This window comes from Phyllobates terribilis, unplaced genomic scaffold (assembly GCF_046119375.1).
Source record: "Phyllobates terribilis strain yellow unplaced genomic scaffold, ASM4611937v1 Scaffold_180__1_contigs__length_3869351, whole genome shotgun sequence".
Taxonomy (NCBI): domain Eukaryota; kingdom Metazoa; phylum Chordata; class Amphibia; order Anura; family Dendrobatidae; genus Phyllobates; species Phyllobates terribilis.
Window position 1 is genome coordinate 88,211 of NW_027362940.1, and position 22,154 is coordinate 110,364.

The 22,154-nt window shown below is 45.3% G+C and overlaps 8 non-coding genes and 2 pseudogenes across 8 annotated transcripts; all 10 read left to right on the forward strand.

Moving 5' to 3' along the window:
* Positions 1-663: 663 nt before the first annotated feature.
* On the forward strand, positions 664-755 carry LOC141212649 (U2 spliceosomal RNA; annotated as a pseudogene).
* Positions 756-1,542: 787 nt separating this feature from the next.
* On the forward strand, positions 1,543-1,733 carry LOC141212633 (U2 spliceosomal RNA). Its single transcript, XR_012282345.1, has one exon. It is a non-coding gene; the product is annotated as a U2 spliceosomal RNA (small nuclear RNA).
* Positions 1,734-7,908: 6,175 nt separating this feature from the next.
* On the forward strand, positions 7,909-8,098 carry LOC141212627 (U2 spliceosomal RNA). The gene has a single exon (XR_012282341.1). It is a non-coding gene; the product is annotated as a U2 spliceosomal RNA (small nuclear RNA).
* A 6,175-nt stretch (positions 8,099-14,273) lies between these two features.
* LOC141212628 (U2 spliceosomal RNA) lies at positions 14,274-14,463 on the forward strand. The gene has a single exon (XR_012282342.1). It is a non-coding gene; the product is annotated as a U2 spliceosomal RNA (small nuclear RNA).
* Positions 14,464-15,578: 1,115 nt separating this feature from the next.
* Positions 15,579-15,670, forward strand: LOC141212650 (U2 spliceosomal RNA; annotated as a pseudogene).
* Positions 15,671-16,461: 791 nt separating this feature from the next.
* On the forward strand, positions 16,462-16,647 carry LOC141212631 (U2 spliceosomal RNA). The gene has a single exon (XR_012282344.1). It is a non-coding gene; the product is annotated as a U2 spliceosomal RNA (small nuclear RNA).
* A 1,115-nt stretch (positions 16,648-17,762) lies between these two features.
* Positions 17,763-17,953, forward strand: LOC141212614 (U2 spliceosomal RNA). The gene has a single exon (XR_012282329.1). It is a non-coding gene; the product is annotated as a U2 spliceosomal RNA (small nuclear RNA).
* A 1,115-nt stretch (positions 17,954-19,068) lies between these two features.
* Positions 19,069-19,259, forward strand: LOC141212696 (U2 spliceosomal RNA). The gene has a single exon (XR_012282394.1). It is a non-coding gene; the product is annotated as a U2 spliceosomal RNA (small nuclear RNA).
* A 1,115-nt stretch (positions 19,260-20,374) lies between these two features.
* On the forward strand, positions 20,375-20,565 carry LOC141212697 (U2 spliceosomal RNA). Its single transcript, XR_012282395.1, has one exon. It is a non-coding gene; the product is annotated as a U2 spliceosomal RNA (small nuclear RNA).
* A 1,115-nt stretch (positions 20,566-21,680) lies between these two features.
* LOC141212698 (U2 spliceosomal RNA) lies at positions 21,681-21,871 on the forward strand. The gene has a single exon (XR_012282396.1). It is a non-coding gene; the product is annotated as a U2 spliceosomal RNA (small nuclear RNA).
* The last annotated feature ends 283 nt before the right edge of the window (positions 21,872-22,154 follow it).

Here is a 22,154-nt window from a genome sequence, read left to right on the forward strand (position 1 = left end):
ATTTCTATTTTGGTTTGCTACAATGCCTTTTCTGAAACGTTGTCTCCTTCTGCTGGAACACTGACTTCTTTCATTTAATGCCTGCAGACTATAAAAGAGAACCCAACCCAAAAGGTTTGGTTGATTAGTCTGTGGCATTCTGTTAAACTGTTGCTTATGGCGGTCTCTGTGAGCTTCTCAGCGACATTCAGCCAGCCAGGTATCCTGCCTGCAGTAGATGGAATGTGGCAATGGAACGCTGGCTGCGCGTGTCATAATAGGCTCTGAGCCTTTATATACCTGTGCACAGCAGCAGCCACCTTCAGTCTGCTGCTGGACAGCCAGCAGCAGCAGCAGCAGGAGAGGTATGTAATCAGGAGCCCTCCTGCTAAGGGTAGACAGCTGCTCGTTCCACCCCACCCCCCGCCTTAATTGGTTCTCCTCCCTTCCAACGGTGTTGAGGCGGGTGGGAACAGCAGGGGGTGAAGGTGCTGTGTTTAAAGAGGTGGAGTTATGCAGATCTAAAACGCGTGGATTGCAGCAGCAGCAAGCCGAAAAGTGCAGGCATGTAAGGGATCTAGAGGTTGACAACATGTCTTCTTAACGGGAGTCCAGGAGCTCATCTCCACAAATGGACTTTTCAGGATCCTTGGGTGGCTCCGTAGTTTGAAACCAATTCTGGTTATCGCTTCTCGGCCTTTTGGCTAAGATCAAGTGTAGTATCTTTCGAAAAGGCGGTTTTGGATGTTGGCCGCCCTAGTAGATTGATACATTATGCACACTGGGGTTTAGGCGCTTGTTAGTACGCCAGGTGGCTAATATAGTCATATGGTGGAAAGCATGGCCCCCCAGGATCGACGCCATTGGGCCGGGGAAGATCGAAAGCCCGAAGTGTGAAGTGCCCCAGGAGTGGTGACCCTGGGGTGCCTTAACTCACTGGGATTGGGAACCCCACTTGAGTTTATGGCACATTTGCACAAGCACTTCAAATTTTCTTTCTTCGCACACACCCTTATTCCGGGCCTTCTGGCCTTAGGATGGGGAATTTTTCAATTCCCGGTCGAAGGTCCGGGCAGTATTATACTGTGAAACCTTCACTATTTATTTAATTTCTTTGTCACTGTGTGTCCACTTATTCACGTGTGTCATGTCCTACTAGGATTTTGTCGGGATGCGGTTCCCTTACGGGTTCCTCTCTTGGCAGGTCTAGGGGGGGAGTGTGTGGCCATCAGGTTCCGCTCCCCCCTGAACCCCCCTGGCTCTCCTCTTTCGGGAGGAGAGCGTTGTTGGCTCCCCTCTTCCGGGAGGGGAGCACAGTCTTTGGCTCCCAGTGCCTTGCTCGGGTGAGAACTCGGGCAGGTGCTGGGGGTAAGATTGGGTCGCCTCTGGCTTCGGCTGGAGGTGGCTTTTTGTCCCTGTTCCTCGCTGTTGCCTTTTGGCTCGGAGGGACGGGGAATGGTTTGGGGGACCCTTCTCCTTTTGGAGAGGGTTTCAAGAAGACCAGCATCCTAGTGCACTTTTTTTGTGGCACTTGTCACTTTTTTAAGCGCACTCGGGTTTTGTACACGATTTCGGGCTTTCAAAAAAAAAAAAAAAAAAAATCTGTTCTTATCAGTTTAATATCTGATACGTCCCCTATCTGGGGACCATATATTAAATGGATTTTTAGAACAGGGAGATGGAAAAAGAGCTTGCTCTGTCCACTCCACGCATTGACCTGGTATTGCAGTATCTCCAGGACCGGTGCACCCCTTCTTTAATGCAGTTTCTAAAATCAGAAAGAATTGAATTCAATGTTTTTTGTTCATTTTGCTTGTTTGTCGGATTTTGGGATGGACTCTTTGGCTTTCCTTTTCTTCTCCTCATTGGATTTTTCATGTTCAAAGTTGCAGAAGCCAGATTACAAGCTCATTTTGGTTCAACTTCAGCAACTGTGCATTGCATTGCCATGTAATGTGATGCAATGCTATCTTTCTAGCTCTCCCTTTTTACTTCCTTTTGGATAAACAGACATATTAGGCAAGCATTTTGGAGCTTTCACCTAAATAACTACAGGTGGTGAGATAAGCTGCACAATATAATTGACCTTTCAGTATATTGTTGCACACACACCATCTATTTAGCAAATGCCCTTGTTATCAACAGCAGCCTTTTAAACTCACCTGAGCTAACAGGTATGTGCGCTGGTTACTCTGCTGCGCTTAAAATTTCTTTTTTGGTTTGCTATAATGCCTTTTCTGAAACGTTGTCTCCTTCTGCTGGAACACTGACTTCTTTCATTTAATGCCTGCAGACTATAAAAGAGAACCCAACCCAAAAAGTTTGGTTGATTAGTCTGTGGCATTCTGTTAAACTGTTGCTTATGGCGGTCTCTGTGAGCTTCTCAGCGACATTCAGCCAGCCAGGTATCCTGCCTGCAGTAGATGGAATGTGGCAATGGAACGCTGGCTGCGCGTGTCATAATAGGCTCTGAGCCTTTATATACCTGTGCACAGCAGCAGCCACCTTCAGTCTGCTGCTGGACAGCCAGCAGCAGCAGCAGCAGGAGAGGTATGTAATCAGGAGCCCTCCTGCTAAGGGTAGACAGCTGCTCGTTCCACCCCACCCCCCGCCTTAATTGGTTCTCCTCCCTTCCAACGGTGTTGAGGCGGGTGGGAACAGCAGGGGGTGAAGGTGCTGTGTTTAAAGAGGTGGAGTTATGCAGATCTAAAACGCGTGGATTGCAGCAGCAGCAAGCCGAAAAGTGCAGGCATGTAAGGGATCTAGAGGTTGACAACATGTCTTCTTAACGGGAGTCCAGGAGCTCATCTCCACAAATGGACTTTTCAGGATCCTTGGGTGGCTCCGTAGTTTGAAACCAATTCTGGTTATCGCTTCTCGGCCTTTTGGCACGATCTATCAGGTTTACCTGTGTGGTCTTGCCTGTGAGGTGCTCTTGGTACCCTTTCTCTCGGCCTGGGGGGATCGTTCCTCTTCGGAGGGACTTAACCCCCCTGCTGCTATTGGGAGGAAGGATTAGTCCGGGAGCAACGGGAAGGGATCCCATGAAGGCTTGCGCCTTTCAGAGAGAAGAGTCGGTACGTTCCTGAGTGAAGGATGCCGGCAACGCTCACATATTCATCGGGTGATGCCCGGATGCGGAACACCGTGAGGATTGAAGTTGGAGCAGCATCGAGGATGGAGAAGAATTTGGACTACATCTGCCATAGGATTCTTCTTGGAGTTCTGGAGTTTCGGCGGGAAGACATATTCTGCTTCCAGGACAACGAGTACAAGGGGACATACACCATCACCTTCAAGAGCCAGGGATGCTGTCAGCAACTCGTACAAAAGGTAAACGAGAAAAACTACTTAGATGAGTTGGATGGACTAACCTTTTGTCTCTTGTATGCTTATGACGAGATCCCCATCGTGGTGCATTTCCCGAACCCCTTTGTGGAAGCTGCAGACATCTCGACCTACCTTACCCGCTATTGTGATGATCTGAGATACCTGGGTACTGTGAAGAACGCGGTAGGCTTCTGGTGCGGCAAGAGAAGGTATATGGCCCGTCTAAAGAGGGACCTTAGTGGAGTGGGAGGAATGCTACACCCTCCCTCAACCTTCGTAATCGGTAAGAGCAGAGGCTACTTATTTTATCCTGGAATGCCAGTATGTTGCAGGAACTGTGGACAAATGGGTCATACCCAAACGTCCTGCACGGACAGGAAAGTAGACCGCTGCAATAATTGCAGCTGTTACGGACATTTAATGAAGGACTGTCCCGCTGGGAGGAAATGTAATCTCTGCGGTGAGGCGGGGCACATGTTCCGAGGATGCCCCAACAGGACCAGGACCAGGACCTACGCAGAAGCTGCATCTTCTGAAGCTGAGCCGATGCGCCCACCGGTCTTCACTGGCAGGCCGGCGTCGGAGGGCGGTTCGAAGGGCGAGAAGGCTGGGATGGAGCAGGGAGCCGGAGGCCCCTCTGGGGCGGCACCTGCATCGAAGTCCCTTAACGATGGGCGGACCTCGCATGGACCGGAGCGGGGGGGTCCTCCTTCTGGGAGGGTATCCTCCGTATCGATGGTTCCCGATACCGATCCTGTTGGGCTGGAGGGTGGTGCCCCTGTGCGGTTGGCTACAGGGGACCACGCAGCGATGGCCTCAGGATCTTCCAGGGCGATTAGCCAGCCACATGAGGGGGCTTTGCTTCTAGGTGGCGAACATCAGGAAATCTGTGTTGCTGATCTTGTCCTGATGGACCAGTCTCCCCCCCTGGAGGAGGTGGAGGAAGAGGAGGACTGCACCAGTGACCTAGTGGAGTCTGCCCCGAAAAAGAGACGGAATGTCGAATCCCCAGCGTCTCCTGGAATGTGGCTGGGAACCGTGACCTACGAGGGGGCAACCGCCGGCTCACAGAATATCGAGTCGTTTGGGTCTTCTAGCCCGGATGTCCTGGAGCAATTTGATATACAGGGCTTTGAGTCAGGTGTCCTCATGGAAGATCCACCACCCTGACCTATGAATGCCCACAATAAGACTTGTCTCACTGAATGTGAGGTCATTAAAGAGCCCAGTTCGTAGGGCTGCTCTATTCAAGTATTTAGAAACCACTGACTTTGACATATGTTTATTACAGGAATGCGGGATACAACATGCACTAAATTATAATGATATCAAGACAGATTGGAGACTGGGGCCCTCCATCTGGTCTGGCTCCAATGACAACAAGTCAGCGGGGGTGGGCTTCCTCTGTCGTGGGAGAAATATTACTGTAAATGCTGTCACAGAAATAGTACCAGGCAGAGTGGTTTTAGTGCATTTTAAATTTAATGGTTTTACCCTACGTGTAATGAATATTTATGCTCCCCCTGATAAGCAAGAGAGAATTAATTTATTTGGGATATTGCCATTGTACTGTACTGGGTCATCTCCCCTGGTCGTAGGGGGTGATTTTAATTGTCTTTGTGCTAGTGAACAACGAGCAGGGGGTGACCCTTTACGCAAATTGGATAAGTCATGTCATCTATTGAAAGATTTTATAACTGATTTTAAATTATGCGATGCGTGGAGGTCACTCCTGCCGACGGACCCTGGTTATACGTGGTCCGGAAGAGGGGTGTCCTCCAGGATCGATTTTATTTTCCTATCAGATGATTTTAACCCTGTAAAATGTGTTTTAACATCAAATATATTTTCTGACCATAAGGGCTTGGAGGTGCACCTAGAATACCGGGATGAACAGAGGGTCAACAGGGGCCTCTGGCGTCTAAGTACTTACCTGCTGGAGGACCCTCTGATTCGACAAGACTTTGTTAAAGCATATCAAGCCTGGCGGCGACAAAAACCTTCTGATGCCCCTATGGTAACCTGGTGGGAAAATTTGAAAAAAAAAGTCAGAATGTTTTTTATAAAAGCAGGGAGACGTAAAGCTAGAGAGAAAAAAAGATGTTTTAGTGATCTTAACACCAAACTACAAACACTTTTTAAATTCAAAGAGCTAGGGGTGGAGGTGGGAGATGATATTGCTAGCCTAAAAACTGAAATTCAGAACTGCATAGACACAAAGGGGAAAGAGATTATTTTTAACTCTAGAGTGCAGCACTTGGAGGAGGGGGAGAAGTGCTCTCGCTTCTTCTTCAAAAAAGTCATGGATAAAAGAGAAGTGATCACAAATCTAGAGGGTGAAACATCTATGCAGGGAATGTTGAATGCTACTTTTAACTTTTATAAGCATCTTTTTAGTAAAAAGTGTATAGATGAGTCCTTTTTATCTGATGCTCTTAATGATCTCGATTTTAAGTTAAATTTTACAGACCAGGAGTTTTTAGAACGCGATATTGTTTTAGAGGAATTATTTTATGTTTTTAAAAGTTTCTCTAAGGGCAAAGCACCTGGGTGTGATGGACTACCTGTAGAGTTTTATCTTACTTTTTGGGACATTTTAAAAGAGGACCTTTTTATGCTTTTTAAAGAAGTTTTTATTTCTGAACAGTTGCCATTTTCGTGGAGGAGAGGAGTGGTGTCTTTGATATATAAAAAAGGTGATCGCAGTGCTCTAGCGAATTGGAGACCCATAACTCTCCTAAACGTTGATTACAAGGTACTTGCTAAGGTGGTTGCAAACCGGCTCAGGAATGTCATTGCCAAACTAATCCAGCCTGAGCAGGTTTGTAGTGTACCAGGCAGAAGTATTTCAGAGGTTTTAAACGTATTAAGGGATGTAATTTGGTATTCCAGAGACCGGGGTCAAAATGTAGCCCTTTTAGCCCTAGATTTTGAAAAAGCTTTCGATAGAGTCTCTCATAGATTTCTTTTTAGAGTTTTAAAAAGAATGGGTATCCCTAATATGCTTTTAAATTGTATTAAGATTTTATATAAAAATTGTTTTAGTCAAATTTCTCTTAATGGCTTTTTAACAGATGGAGTTCCCCTTGAGTCCGGAGTGAAGCAGGGATGCCCCTTGTCGCCCATCCTGTTCATCTGCGCCATGGAGCCCCTGCTGAGCGCAATAAGAAAAGACAAAGTGATTAGAGGGGTTCCTGTTCCTGGCGGAGGTGGCAGTGATGTGAGAGTCTTTGGCTACATGGATGACGTGACGGTTGTGTGCGTGGACCCTGCTTCCCTCCGGAGGGCGGTGTTGCGCATTGATTTTTTTTCCCAGGCATCCGGTTTTAAACTTAATTTAAATAAATCTGAATGTCTGACTTTGGGATCCTGGGACACCGCCCAACTCCCGCAGCTCACTATAAAACGAGACAATGTAAAAATTCTTGGAGTTGTTTTTAACGAGGAGAATGTGGGAACTCAAAGCTGGGAGAATGTCATAGAAAAAATGTCAAAGAAAATATCATTTTGGGGTTTGAGGTCCCTAACAATGGAGGGGAAAATTTTAATTATAAAATCAGTGTTGTTACCCCTCATACTGTATATAGCTATGGTGTACCCCCCCTCTGATGTTTTAATTAAAAAAATGACTAGGATGATCTTTATGTTTTTATGGAACTCCAAAATGGAAAAATTAAGGCGAGAAATAATGAGGAAGAATAAAATGAACGGCGGAAGGGATGTCCCCGACTTACATATTTATTTGTATTTAAATTATTTCTGCTTTTGTTTCAAACATTTTAATGGTAATAGTGCGCTAAGTTATTTTTTAAAATATACTTGTGGGATGATTTTTAAAAGATGGTTTAAGTTGTCGTTGAATTCCCCTGTTTTACTATGCCCCCCCAAACACCAAGCAATCTTAGAAAAGACTGTTCGATTTTATAGCCTTGGTGATTTTAATATGGACATTTTTAAAGACCGCAAGAAGCTTTTATCTTTTCTGAGGAGGAATGAAGATGTGACCCCCATAGTAAATTTCTCAGAAGAGAGGTCGAAGCAAGTTTGGAAGAATGTCTTCGGGAAATTCTTAGCAAATGGACATAAGGATATCGCATGGATGGTGGTCCACCAGTGCCTCCCCACCAGAGAGTTTCAACACAGGAGAGGCCTGGTGGCCAGAGCAAAATGCCCCAGAGACTCATGTGTTTATGACGAAACCACCTTGCACCTTATGTGGAATTGCCCATTTGCACAGGAACTTTGGCACAAAGTTGGGATTCTTTTAAAATGGACTTGCGGTTTAAGAGATTTTAACCATGAATATGTTTTATATGGCCTTTTTAAATGTCCGACCCCTCAACAGTATTGTATATGTTGGTGTATGATTAACTGTTTTAAAGACGCCCTTTGGAAGGCACGCAATATTTTACTTTTTAAACGTGATGCTATTTCTGTGAAGGATTGTCTTAAAATTGCTTTTAGCCAGATGTATATTTATTACTTGAGGGATGTCAAATGTATTGGGAGAAGGGATGCCAATCGTATATGGGGTTTTTATGGGTGGAATTCTGTATTTTAATAATGTACTGTTTGTGTTGTTGTTTTTGATTGTAAACCATCTTTTACGCACTTAATAAAATATGTTGAAACCTGATCTGTTCTTATCAGTTTAATATCTGATACGTCCCCTATCTGGGGACCATATATTAAATGGATTTTTAGAACAGGGAGATGGAAAAAGAGCTTGCTCTGTCCACTCCACGCATTGACCTGGTATTGCAGTATCTCCAGGACCGGTGCACCCCTTCTTTAATGCAGTTTCTAAAATCAGAAAGAATTGAATTCAATGTTTTTTGTTCATTTTGCTTGTTTGTCGGATTTTGGGATGGACTCTTTGGCTTTGCTTTTCTTCTCCTCATTGGATTTTTCATGTTCAAAGTTGCAGAAGCCAGATTACAAGCTCATTTTGGTTCAACTTCAGCAACTGTGCATTGCATTGCCATGTAATGTGATGCAATGCTATCTTTCTAGCTCTCCCTTTTTACTTCCTTTTGGATAAACAGACATATTAGGCAAGCATTTTGGAGCTTTCACCTAAATAACTACAGGTGGTGAGATAAGCTGCACAATATAATTGACCTTTCAGTATATTGTTGCACACACACCATCTATTTAGCAAATGCCCTTGTTATCAACAGCAGCCTTTTAAACTCACCTGAGCTAACAGGTATGTGCGCTGGTTACTCTGCTGCGCTTAAAATTTCTTTTTTGGTTTGCTACAATGCCTTTTCTGAAACGTTGTCTCCTTCTGCTGGAACACTGACTTCTTTCATTTAATGCCTGCAGACTATAAAAGAGAACCCAACCCAAAAAGTTTGGTTGATTAGTCTGTGGCATTCTGTTAAACTGTTGCTTATGGCGGTATCTGTGAGCTTCTCAGCGACATTCAGCCAGCCAGGTATCCTGCCTGCAGTAGATGGAATGTGGCAATGGAACGCTGGCTGCGCGTGTCATAATAGGCTCTGAGCCTTTATATACCTGTGCACAGCAGCAGCCACCTTCAGTCTGCTGCTGGACAGCCAGCAGCAGCAGCAGCAGGAGAGGTATGTAATCAGGAGCCCTCCTGCTAAGGGTAGACAGCTGCTCGTTCCACCCCACCCCCCGCCTTAATTGGTTCTCCTCCCTTCCAACGGTGTTGAGGCGGGTGGGAACAGCAGGGGGTGAAGGTGCTGTGTTTAAAGAGGTGGAGTTATGCAGATCTAAAACGCGTGGATTGCAGCAGCAGCAAGCCGAAAAGTGCAGGCATGTAAGGGATCTAGAGGTTGACAACATGTCTTCTTAACGGGAGTCCAGGAGCTCATCTCCACAAATGGACTTTTCAGGATCCTTGGGTGGCTCCGTAGTTTGAAACCAATTCTGGTTATCGCTTCTCGGCCTTTTGGCACGATCTATCAGGTTTACCTGTGTGGTCTTGCCTGTGAGGTGCTCTTGGTACCCTTTCTCTCGGCCTGGGGGGATCGTTCCTCTTCGGAGGGACTTAACCCCCCTGCTGCTATTGGGAGGAAGGATTAGTCCGGGAGCAACGGGAAGGGATCCCATGAAGGCTTGCGCCTTTCAGAGAGAAGAGTCGGTACGTTCCTGAGTGAAGGATGCCGGCAACGCTCACATATTCATCGGGTGATGCCCGGATGCGGAACACCGTGAGGATTGAAGTTGGAGCAGCATCGAGGATGGAGAAGAATTTGGACTACATCTGCCATAGGATTCTTCTTGGAGTTCTGGAGTTTCGGCGGGAAGACATATTCTGCTTCCAGGACAACGAGTACAAGGGGACATACACCATCACCTTCAAGAGCCAGGGATGCTGTCAGCAACTCGTACAAAAGGTAAACGAGAAAAACTACTTAGATGAGTTGGATGGACTAACCTTTTGTCTCTTGTATGCTTATGACGAGATCCCCATCGTGGTGCATTTCCCGAACCCCTTTGTGGAAGCTGCAGACATCTCGACCTACCTTACCCGCTATTGTGATGATCTGAGATACCTGGGTACTGTGAAGAACGCGGTAGGCTTCTGGTGCGGCAAGAGAAGGTATATGGCCCGTCTAAAGAGGGACCTTAGTGGAGTGGGAGGAATGCTACACCCTCCCTCAACCTTCGTAATCGGTAAGAGCAGAGGCTACTTATTTTATCCTGGAATGCCAGTATGTTGCAGGAACTGTGGACAAATGGGTCATACCCAAACGTCCTGCACGGACAGGAAAGTAGACCGCTGCAATAATTGCAGCTGTTACGGACATTTAATGAAGGACTGTCCCGCTGGGAGGAAATGTAATCTCTGCGGTGAGGCGGGGCACATGTTCCGAGGATGCCCCAACAGGACCAGGACCAGGACCTACGCAGAAGCTGCATCTTCTGAAGCTGAGCCGATGCGCCCACCGGTCTTCACTGGCAGGCCGGCGTCGGAGGGCGGTTCGAAGGGCGAGAAGGCTGGGATGGAGCAGGGAGCCGGAGGCCCCTCTGGGGCGGCACCTGCATCGAAGTCCCTTAACGATGGGCGGACCTCGCATGGACCGGAGCGGGGGGGTCCTCCTTCTGGGAGGGTATCCTCCGTATCGATGGTTCCCGATACCGATCCTGTTGGGCTGGAGGGTGGTGCCCCTGTGCGGTTGGCTACAGGGGACCACGCAGCGATGGCCTCAGGATCTTCCAGGGCGATTAGCCAGCCACATGAGGGGGCTTTGCTTCTAGGTGGCGAACATCAGGAAATCTGTGTTGCTGATCTTGTCCTGATGGACCAGTCTCCCCCCCTGGAGGAGGTGGAGGAAGAGGAGGACTGCACCAGTGACCTAGTGGAGTCTGCCCCGAAAAAGAGACGGAATGTCGAATCCCCAGCGTCTCCTGGAATGTGGCTGGGAACCGTGACCTACGAGGGGGCAACCGCCGGCTCACAGAATATCGAGTCGTTTGGGTCTTCTAGCCCGGATGTCCTGGAGCAATTTGATATACAGGGCTTTGAGTCAGGTGTCCTCATGGAAGATCCACCACCCTGACCTATGAATGCCCACAATAAGACTTGTCTCACTGAATGTGAGGTCATTAAAGAGCCCAGTTCGTAGGGCTGCTCTATTCAAGTATTTAGAAACCACTGACTTTGACATATGTTTATTACAGGAATGCGGGATACAACATGCACTAAATTATAATGATATCAAGACAGATTGGAGACTGGGGCCCTCCATCTGGTCTGGCTCCAATGACAACAAGTCAGCGGGGGTGGGCTTCCTCTGTCGTGGGAGAAATATTACTGTAAATGCTGTCACAGAAATAGTACCAGGCAGAGTGGTTTTAGTGCATTTTAAATTTAATGGTTTTACCCTACGTGTAATGAATATTTATGCTCCCCCTGATAAGCAAGAGAGAATTAATTTATTTGGGATATTGCCATTGTACTGTACTGGGTCATCTCCCCTGGTCGTAGGGGGTGATTTTAATTGTCTTTGTGCTAGTGAACAACGAGCAGGGGGTGACCCTTTACGCAAATTGGATAAGTCATGTCATCTATTGAAAGATTTTATAACTGATTTTAAATTATGCGATGCGTGGAGGTCACTCCTGCCGACGGACCCTGGTTATACGTGGTCCGGAAGAGGGGTGTCCTCCAGGATCGATTTTATTTTCCTATCAGATGATTTTAACCCTGTAAAATGTGTTTTAACATCAAATATATTTTCTGACCATAAGGGCTTGGAGGTGCACCTAGAATACCGGGATGAACAGAGGGTCAACAGGGGCCTCTGGCGTCTAAGTACTTACCTGCTGGAGGACCCTCTGATTCGACAAGACTTTGTTAAAGCATATCAAGCCTGGCGGCGACAAAAACCTTCTGATGCCCCTATGGTAACCTGGTGGGAAAATTTGAAAAAAAAAGTCAGAATGTTTTTTATAAAAGCAGGGAGACGTAAAGCTAGAGAGAAAAAAAGATGTTTTAGTGATCTTAACACCAAACTACAAACACTTTTTAAATTCAAAGAGCTAGGGGTGGAGGTGGGAGATGATATTGCTGGCCTAAAAACTGAAATTCAGAACTGCATAGACACAAAGGGGAAAGAGATTATTTTTAACTCTAGAGTGCAGCACTTGGAGGAGGGGGAGAAGTGCTCTCGCTTCTTCTTCAAAAAAGTCATGGATAAAAGAGAAGTGATCACAAATCTAGAGGGTGAAACATCTATGCAGGGAATGTTGAATGCTACTTTTAACTTTTATAAGCATCTTTTTAGTAAAAAGTGTATAGATGAGTCCTTTTTATCTGATGCTCTTAATGATCTCGATTTTAAGTTAAATTTTACAGACCAGGAGTTTTTAGAACGCGATATTGTTTTAGAGGAATTATTTTATGTTTTTAAAAGTTTCTCTAAGGGCAAAGCACCTGGGTGTGATGGACTACCTGTAGAGTTTTATCTTACTTTTTGGGACATTTTAAAAGAGGACCTTTTTATGCTTTTTAAAGAAGTTTTTATTTCTGAACAGTTGCCATTTTCGTGGAGGAGAGGAGTGGTGTCTTTGATATATAAAAAAGGTGATCGCAGTGCTCTAGCGAATTGGAGACCCATAACTCTCCTAAACGTTGATTACAAGGTACTTGCTAAGGTGGTTGCAAACCGGCTCAGGAATGTCATTGCCAAACTAATCCAGCCTGAGCAGGTTTGTAGTGTACCAGGCAGAAGTATTTCAGAGGTTTTAAACGTATTAAGGGATGTAATTTGGTATTCCAGAGACCGGGGTCAAAATGTAGCCCTTTTAGCCCTAGATTTTGAAAAAGCTTTCGATAGAGTCTCTCATAGATTTCTTTTTAGAGTTTTAAAAAGAATGGGTATCCCTAATATGCTTTTAAATTGTATTAAGATTTTATATAAAAATTGTTTTAGTCAAATTTCTCTTAATGGCTTTTTAACAGATGGAGTTCCCCTTGAGTCCGGAGTGAAGCAGGGATGCCCCTTGTCGCCCATCCTGTTCATCTGCGCCATGGAGCCCCTGCTGAGCGCAATAAGAAAAGACAAAGTGATTAGAGGGGTTCCTGTTCCTGGCGGAGGTGGCAGTGATGTGAGAGTCTTTGGCTACATGGATGACGTGACGGTTGTGTGCGTGGACCCTGCTTCCCTCCGGAGGGCGGTGTTGCGCATTGATTTTTTTTCCCAGGCATCCGGTTTTAAACTTAATTTAAATAAATCTGAATGTCTGACTTTGGGATCCTGGGACACCGCCCAACTCCCGCAGCTCACTATAAAACGAGACAATGTAAAAATTCTTGGAGTTGTTTTTAACGAGGAGAATGTGGGAACTCAAAGCTGGGAGAATGTCATAGAAAAAATGTCAAAGAAAATATCATTTTGGGGTTTGAGGTCCCTAACAATGGAGGGGAAAATTTTAATTATAAAATCAGTGTTGTTACCCCTCATACTGTATATAGCTATGGTGTACCCCCCCTCTGATGTTTTAATTAAAAAAATGACTAGGATGATCTTTATGTTTTTATGGAACTCCAAAATGGAAAAATTAAGGCGAGAAATAATGAGGAAGAATAAAATGAACGGCGGAAGGGATGTCCCCGACTTACATATTTATTTGTATTTAAATTATTTCTGCTTTTGTTTCAAACATTTTAATGGTAATAGTGCGCTAAGTTATTTTTTAAAATATACTTGTGGGATGATTTTTAAAAGATGGTTTAAGTTGTCGTTGAATTCCCCTGTTTTACTATGCCCCCCCAAACACCAAGCAATCTTAGAAAAGACTGTTCGATTTTATAGCCTTGGTGATTTTAATATGGACATTTTTAAAGACCGCAAGAAGCTTTTATCTTTTCTGAGGAGGAATGAAGATGTGACCCCCATAGTAAATTTCTCAGAAGAGAGGTCGAAGCAAGTTTGGAAGAATGTCTTCGGGAAATTCTTAGCAAATGGACATAAGGATATCGCATGGATGGTGGTCCACCAGTGCCTCCCCACCAGAGAGTTTCAACACAGGAGAGGCCTGGTGGCCAGAGCAAAATGCCCCAGAGACTCATGTGTTTATGACGAAACCACCTTGCACCTTATGTGGAATTGCCCATTTGCACAGGAACTTTGGCACAAAGTTGGGATTCTTTTAAAATGGACTTGCGGTTTAAGAGATTTTAACCATGAATATGTTTTATATGGCCTTTTTAAATGTCCGACCCCTCAACAGTATTGTATATGTTGGTGTATGATTAACTGTTTTAAAGACGCCCTTTGGAAGGCACGCAATATTTTACTTTTTAAACGTGATGCTATTTCTGTGAAGGATTGTCTTAAAATTGCTTTTAGCCAGATGTATATTTATTACTTGAGGGATGTCAAATGTATTGGGAGAAGGGATGCCAATCGTATATGGGGTTTTTATGGGTGGAATTCTGTATTTTAATAATGTACTGTTTGTGTTGTTGTTTTTGATTGTAAACCATCTTTTACGCACTTAATAAAATATGTTGAAACCTGATCTGTTCTTATCAGTTTAATATCTGATACGTCCCCTATCTGGGGACCATATATTAAATGGATTTTTAGAACAGGGAGATGGAAAAAGAGCTTGCTCTGTCCACTCCACGCATTGACCTGGTATTGCAGTATCTCCAGGACCGGTGCACCCCTTCTTTAATGCAGTTTCTAAAATCAGAAAGAATTGAATTCAATGTTTTTTGTTCATTTTGCTTGTTTGTCGGATTTTGGGATGGACTCTTTGGCTTTGCTTTTCTTCTCCTCATTGGATTTTTCATGTTCAAAGTTGCAGAAGCCAGATTACAAGCTCATTTTGGTTCAACTTCAGCAACTGTGCATTGCATTGCCATGTAATGTGATGCAATGCTATCTTTCTAGCTCTCCCTTTTTACTTCCTTTTGGATAAACAGACATATTAGGCAAGCATTTTGGAGCTTTCACCTAAATAACTACAGGTGGTGAGATAAGCTGCACAATATAATTGACCTTTCAGTATATTGTTGCACACACACCATCTATTTAGCAAATGCCCTTGTTATCAACAGCAGCCTTTTAAACTCACCTGAGCTAACAGGTATGTGCGCTGGTTACTCTGCTGCGCTTAAAATTTCTTTTTTGGTTTGCTACAATGCCTTTTCTGAAACGTTGTCTCCTTCTGCTGGAACACTGACTTCTTTCATTTAATGCCTGCAGACTATAAAAGAGAACCCAACCCAAAAAGTTTGGTTGATTAGTCTGTGGCATTCTGTTAAACTGTTGCTTATGGCGGTATCTGTGAGCTTCTCAGCGACATTCAGCCAGCCAGGTATCCTGCCTGCAGTAGATGGAATGTGGCAATGGAACGCTGGCTGCGCGTGTCATAATAGGCTCTGAGCCTTTATATACCTGTGCACAGCAGCAGCCACCTTCAGTCTGCTGCTGGACAGCCAGCAGCAGCAGCAGCAGGAGAGGTATGTAATCAGGAGCCCTCCTGCTAAGGGTAGACAGCTGCTCGTTCCACCCCACCCCCCGCCTTAATTGGTTCTCCTCCCTTCCAACGGTGTTGAGGCGGGTGGGAACAGCAGGGGGTGAAGGTGCTGTGTTTAAAGAGGTGGAGTTATGCAGATCTAAAACGCGTGGATTGCAGCAGCAGCAAGCCGAAAAGTGCAGGCATGTAAGGGATCTAGAGGTTGACAACATGTCTTCTTAACGGGAGTCCAGGAGCTCATCTCCACAAATGGACTTTTCAGGATCCTTGGGTGGCTCCGTAGTTTGAAACCAATTCTGGTTATCGCTTCTCGGCCTTTTGGCTAAGATCAAGTGTAGTATCTTTCGAAAAGGCGGTTTTGGATGTTGGCCGCCCTAGTAGATTGATACATTATGCACACTGGGGTTTAGGCGCTTGTTAGTACGCCAGGTGGCTAATATAGTCATCTGGTGGAAAGCATGGCCCCCCAGGATCGACGCCATTGGGCCGGGGAAGATCGAAAGCCCGAAGTGTGAAGTGCCCCAGGAGTGGTGACCCTGGGGTGCCTCAACTCACTGGGATTGGGAACCCCACTTGAGTTTAAGGCACATTTGCACTAGCACTTCAATATTTCTTTCTTCACACACACCCTTATTCCGGGCCTTCTGGCCTTAGGATGGGGAATTTTTCAATTCCCGGTCGAAGGTCCGGGCAGTATTATACTGTGAAACCTTCACTATTTATTTAATTTTTTTGTCACTGTGTGTCCACTTTTTCACGTGTGTTAACGTCCTTACTAGGATTTTGTCGGGATGCGGTTCCCTTACGGGTTCCTCTCTTGGCAGGTCTAGGGGGGGAGTGTGTGGCCATCAGGTTCCGCTCCCCCCTGAACCCCCCTGGCTCTCCTCTTTCTGGAGGAGAGCGTTGTTGGCTCCCCTCTTCCGGGAGGGGAGCACAGTCTTTGGCTCCCAGTGCCTTGCTCGGGTGAGAACTCGGGCAGGTGCTGGGGGTAAGATTGGGTCGCCTCTGGCTCCGGCTGGAGGTGGCTATTTGTCCCTGTTCCTCGCTGTGGCCTTCTGGCTCGGAGGGACGGGGAATGGTTTGGGGGACCCTTCTCCTTTTGGAGAGGGTTTCAAGAAGACCAGCATCCTAGTGGACTTTTTTTGTGGCACTTGTCACTTTTTTAAGCGCACTCGGGTTTTGTACACGAATTCGGGCTTTCGATAAAAAAAAAAAAAATCTGTTCTTATCAGTTTAATATCTGATACGTCCCCTATCTGGGGACCATATATTAAATGGATTTTTAGAACAGGGAGATGGAAAAAGAGCTTGCTCTGTCCACTCCACGCATTGACCTGGTATTGCAGTATCTCCAGGACCGGTGCACCCCTTCTTTAATGCAGTTTCTAAAATCAGAAAGAATTGAATTCAATGTTTTTTGTTCATTTTGCTTGTTTGTCGGATTTTGGGATGGACTCTTTGGCTTTGCTTTTCTTCTCCTCATTGGATTTTTCATGTTCAAAGTTGCAGAAGCCAGATTACAAGCTCATTTTGGTTCAACTTCAGCAACTGTGCATTGCATTGCCATGTAATGTGATGCAATGCTATCTTTCTAGCTCTCCCTTTTTACTTCCTTTTGGATAAACAGACATATTAGGCAAGCATTTTGGAGCTTTCACCTAAATAACTACAGGTGGTGAGATAAGCTGCACAATATAATTGACCTTTCAGTATATTGTTGCACACACACCATCTATTTAGCAAATGCCCTTGTTATCAACAGCAGCCTTTTAAACTCACCTGAGCTAACAGGTATGTGCGCTGGTTACTCTGCTGCGCTTAAAATTTCTTTTTTGGTTTGCTACAATGCCTTTTCTGAAACGTTGTCTCCTTCTGCTGGAACACTGACTTCTTTCATTTAATGCCTGCAGACTATAAAAGAGAACCCAACCCAAAAAGTTTGGTTGATTAGTCTGTGGCATTCTGTTAAACTGTTGCTTATGGCGGTCTCTGTGAGCTTCTCAGCGACATTCAGCCAGCCAGGTATCCTGCCTGCAGTAGATGGAATGTGGCAATGGAACGCTGGCTGCGCGTGTCATAATAGGCTCTGAGCCTTTATATACCTGTGCACAGCAGCAGCCACCTTCAGTCTGCTGCTGGACAGCCAGCAGCAGCAGCAGCAGGAGAGGTATGTAATCAGGAGCCCTCCTGCTAAGGGTAGACAGCTGCTCGTTCCACCCCACCCCCCGCCTTAATTGGTTCTCCTCCCTTCCAACGGTGTTGAGGCGGGTGGGAACAGCAGGGGGTGAAGGTGCTGTGTTTAAAGAGGTGGAGTTATGCAGATCTAAAACGCGTGGATTGCAGCAGCAGCAAGCCGAAAAGTGCAGGCATGTAAGGGATCTAGAGGTTGACAACATGTCTTCTTAACGGGAGTCCAGGAGCTCATCTCCACAAATGGACTTTTCAGGATCCTTGGGTGGCTCCGTAGTTTGAAACCAATTCTGGTTATCGCTTCTCGGCCTTTTGGCTAAGATCAAGTGTAGTATCTGTTCTTATCAGTTTAATATCTGATACGTCCCCTATCTGGGGACCATATATTAAATGGATTTTTAGAACAGGGAGATGGAAAAAGAGCTTGCTTTGTCCACTCCACGCATTGACCTGGTATTGCAGTATCTCCAGGACCGGTGCACCCCTTCTTTAATGCAGTTTCTAAAATCAGAAAGAATTGAATTCAATGTTTTTTGTTCATTTTGCTTGTTTGTCGGATTTTGGGATGGACTCTTTGGCTTTGCTTTTCTTCTCCTCATTGGATTTTTCATGTTCAAAGTTGCAGAAGCCAGATTACAAGCTCATTTTGGTTCAACTTCAGCAACTGTGCATTGCATTGCCATGTAATGTGATGCAATGCTATCTTTCTAGCTCTCCCTTTTTACTTCCTTTTGGATAAACAGACATATTAGGCAAGCATTTTGGAGCTTTCACCTAAATAACTACAGGTGGTGAGATAAGCTGCACAATATAATTGACCTTTCAGTATATTGTTGCACACACACCATCTATTTAGCAAATGCCCTTGTTATCAACAGCAGCCTTTTAAACTCACCTGAGCTAACAGGTATGTGCGCTGGTTACTCTGCTGCGCTTAAAATTTCTTTTTTGGTTTGCTACAATGCCTTTTCTGAAACGTTGTCTCCTTCTGCTGGAACACTGACTTCTTTCATTTAATGCCTGCAGACTATAAAAGAGAACCCAACCCAAAAAGTTTGGTTGATTAGTCTGTGGCATTCTGTTAAACTGTTGCTTATGGCGGTCTCTGTGAGCTTCTCAGCGACATTCAGCCAGCCAGGTATCCTGCCTGCAGTAGATGGAATGTGGCAATGGAACGCTGGCTGCGCGTGTCATAATAGGCTCTGAGCCTTTATATACCTGTGCACAGCAGCAGCCACCTTCAGTCTGCTGCTGGACAGCCAGCAGCAGCAGCAGCAGGAGAGGTATGTAATCAGGAGCCCTCCTGCTAAGGGTAGACAGCTGCTCGTTCCACCCCACCCCCCGCCTTAATTGGTTCTCCTCCCTTCCAACGGTGTTGAGGCGGGTGGGAACAGCAGGGGGTGAAGGTGCTGTGTTTAAAGAGGTGGAGTTATGCAGATCTAAAACGCGTGGATTGCAGCAGCAGCAAGCCGAAAAGTGCAGGCATGTAAGGGATCTAGAGGTTGACAACATGTCTTCTTAACGGGAGTCCAGGAGCTCATCTCCACAAATGGACTTTTCAGGATCCTTGGGTGGCTCCGTAGTTTGAAACCAATTCTGGTTATCGCTTCTCGGCCTTTTGGCTAAGATCAAGTGTAGTATCTGTTCTTATCAGTTTAATATCTGATACGTCCCCTATCTGGGGACCATATATTAAATGGATTTTTAGAACAGGGAGATGGAAAAAGAGCTTGCTCTGTCCACTCCACGCATTGACCTGGTATTGCAGTATCTCCAGGACCGGTGCACCCCTTCTTTAATGCAGTTTCTAAAATCAGAAAGAATTGAATTCAATGTTTTTTGTTCATTTTGCTTGTTTGTCGGATTTTGGGATGGACTCTTTGGCTTTGCTTTTCTTCTCCTCATTGGATTTTTCATGTTCAAAGTTGCAGAAGCCAGATTACAAGCTCATTTTGGTTCAACTTCAGCAACTGTGCATTGCATTGCCATGTAATGTGATGCAATGCTATCTTTCTAGCTCTCCCTTTTTACTTCCTTTTGGATAAACAGACATATTAGGCAAGCATTTTGGAGCTTTCACCTAAATAACTACAGGTGGTGAGATAAGCTGCACAATATAATTGACCTTTCAGTATATTGTTGCACACACACCATCTATTTAGCAAATGCCCTTGTTATCAACAGCAGCCTTTTAAACTCACCTGAGCTAACAGGTATGTGCGCTGGTTACTCTGCTGCTCTTAAAATTTCTTTTTTGGTTTGCTACAATGCCTTTTCTGAAACGTTGTCTCCTTCTGCTGGAACACTGACTTCTTTCATTTAATGCCTGCAGACTATAAAAGAGAACCCAACCCAAAAAGTTTGGTTGATTAGTCTGTGGCATTCTGTTAAACTGTTGCTTATGGCGGTCTCTGTGAGCTTCTCAGCGACATTCAGCCAGCCAGGTATCCTGCCTGCAGTAGATGGAATGTGGCAATGGAACGCTGGCTGCGCGTGTCATAATAGGCTCTGAGCCTTTATATACCTGTGCACAGCAGCAGCCACCTTCAGTCTGCTGCTGGACAGCCAGCAGCAGCAGCAGCAGGAGAGGTATGTAATCAGGAGCCCTCCTGCTAAGGGTAGACAGCTGCTCGTTCCACCCCACCCCCCGCCTTAATTGGTTCTCCTCCCTTCCAACGGTGTTGAGGCGGGTGGGAACAGCAGGGGGTGAAGGTGCTGTGTTTAAAGAGGTGGAGTTATGCAGATCTAAAACGCGTGGATTGCAGCAGCAGCAAGCCGAAAAGTGCAGGCATGTAAGGGATCTAGAGGTTGACAACATGTCTTCTTAAAGGGAGTCCAGGAGCTCATCTCCACAAATGGACTTTTCAGGATCCTTGGGTGGCTCCGTAGTTTGAAACCAATTCTGGTTATCGCTTCTCGGCCTTTTGGCTAAGATCAAGTGTAGTATCTGTTCTTATCAGTTTAATATCTGATACGTCCCCTATCTGGGGACCATATATTAAATGGATTTTTAGAACAGGGAGATGGAAAAAGAGCTTGCTCTGTCCACTCCACGCATTGACCTGGTATTGCAGTATCTCCAGGACCGGTGCACCCCTTCTTTAATGCAGTTTCTAAAATCAGAAAGAATTGAATTCAATGTTTTTTGTTCATTTTGCTTGTTTGTCGGATTTTGGGATGGACTCTTTGGCTTTGCTTTTCTTCTCCTCATTGGATTTTTCATGTTCAAAGTTGCAGAAGCCAGATTACAAGCTCATTTTGGTTCAACTTCAGCAACTGTGCATTGCATTGCCATGTAATGTGATACAATGCTATCTTTCTAGCTCTCCCTTTTTACTTCCTTTTGGATAAACAGACATATTAGGCAAGCATTTTGGAGCTTTCACCTAAATAACTACAGGTGGTGAGATAAGCTGCACAATATAATTGACCTTTCAGTATATTGTTGCACACACACCATCTATTTAGCAAATGCCCTTGTTATCAACAGCAGCCTTTTAAACTCACCTGAGCTAACAGGTATGTGCGCTGGTTACTCTGCTGCGCTTAAAATTTCTTTTTTGGTTTAGTACAATGCCTTTTCTGAAACGTTGTCTCCTTCTGCTGGAACACTGACTTCTTTCATTTAATGCCTGCAGACTATAAAAGAGAACCCAACCCAAAAAGTTTGGTTGATTAGTCTGTGGCATTCTGTTAAACTGTTGCTTATGGCGGTCTCTGTGAGCTTCTCAGCGACATTCAGCCGGCCAGGTATCCTGCCTGCAGTAGATGGAATGTGGCAATGGAACGCTGGCTGCGCGTGTCATAATAGGCTCTGAGCCTTTATATACCTGTGCACAGCAGCAGCCACCTTCAGTCTGCTGCTGGACAGCCAGCAGCAGCAGCAGCAGGAGAGGTATGTAATCAGGAGCCCTCCTGCTAAGGGTAGACAGCTGCTCGTTCCACCCCACCCCCCACCTTAATTGGTTCTCCTCCCTTCCAACGGTGTTGAGGCGGGTGGGAAAAGCAGGGGGTGAAGGTGCTGTGTTTAAAGAGGTGGAGTTATGCAGATCTAAAACGCGTGGATTGCAGCAGCAGCAAGCCGAAAAGTGCAGGCATGTAAGGGATCTAGAGGTTGACAACATGTCTTCTTAACGGGAGTCCAGGAGCTCATCTCCACAAATGGACTTTTCAGGATCCTTGGGTGGCTCCGTAGTTTGAAACCAATTCTGGTTATCGCTTCTCGGCCTTTTGGCTAAGATCAAGTGTAGTATCTGTTCTTATCAGTTTAATATCTGATACGTCCCCTATCTGGGGACCATATATTAAATGGATTTTTAGAACAGGGAGATGGAAAAAGAGCTTGCTCTGTCCACTCCACGCATTGACCTGGTATTGCAGTATCTCCAGGACCGGTGCACCCCTTCTTTAATGCAGTTTCTAAAATCAGAAAGAATTGAATTCAATGTTTTTTGTTCATTTTGCTTGTTTGTCGGATTTTGGGATGGACTCTTTGGCTTTGCTTTTCTTCTCCTCATTGGATTTTTCATGTTCAAAGTTGCAGAAGCCAGATTACAAGCTCATTGTGGTTCAACTTCAGCAACTGTGCATTGCATTGCCATGTAATGTGATGCAATGCTGTCTTTCTAGCTCTCCCTTTTTACTTCCTTTTGGATAAACAGACATATTAGGCAAGCATTTTGGAGCTT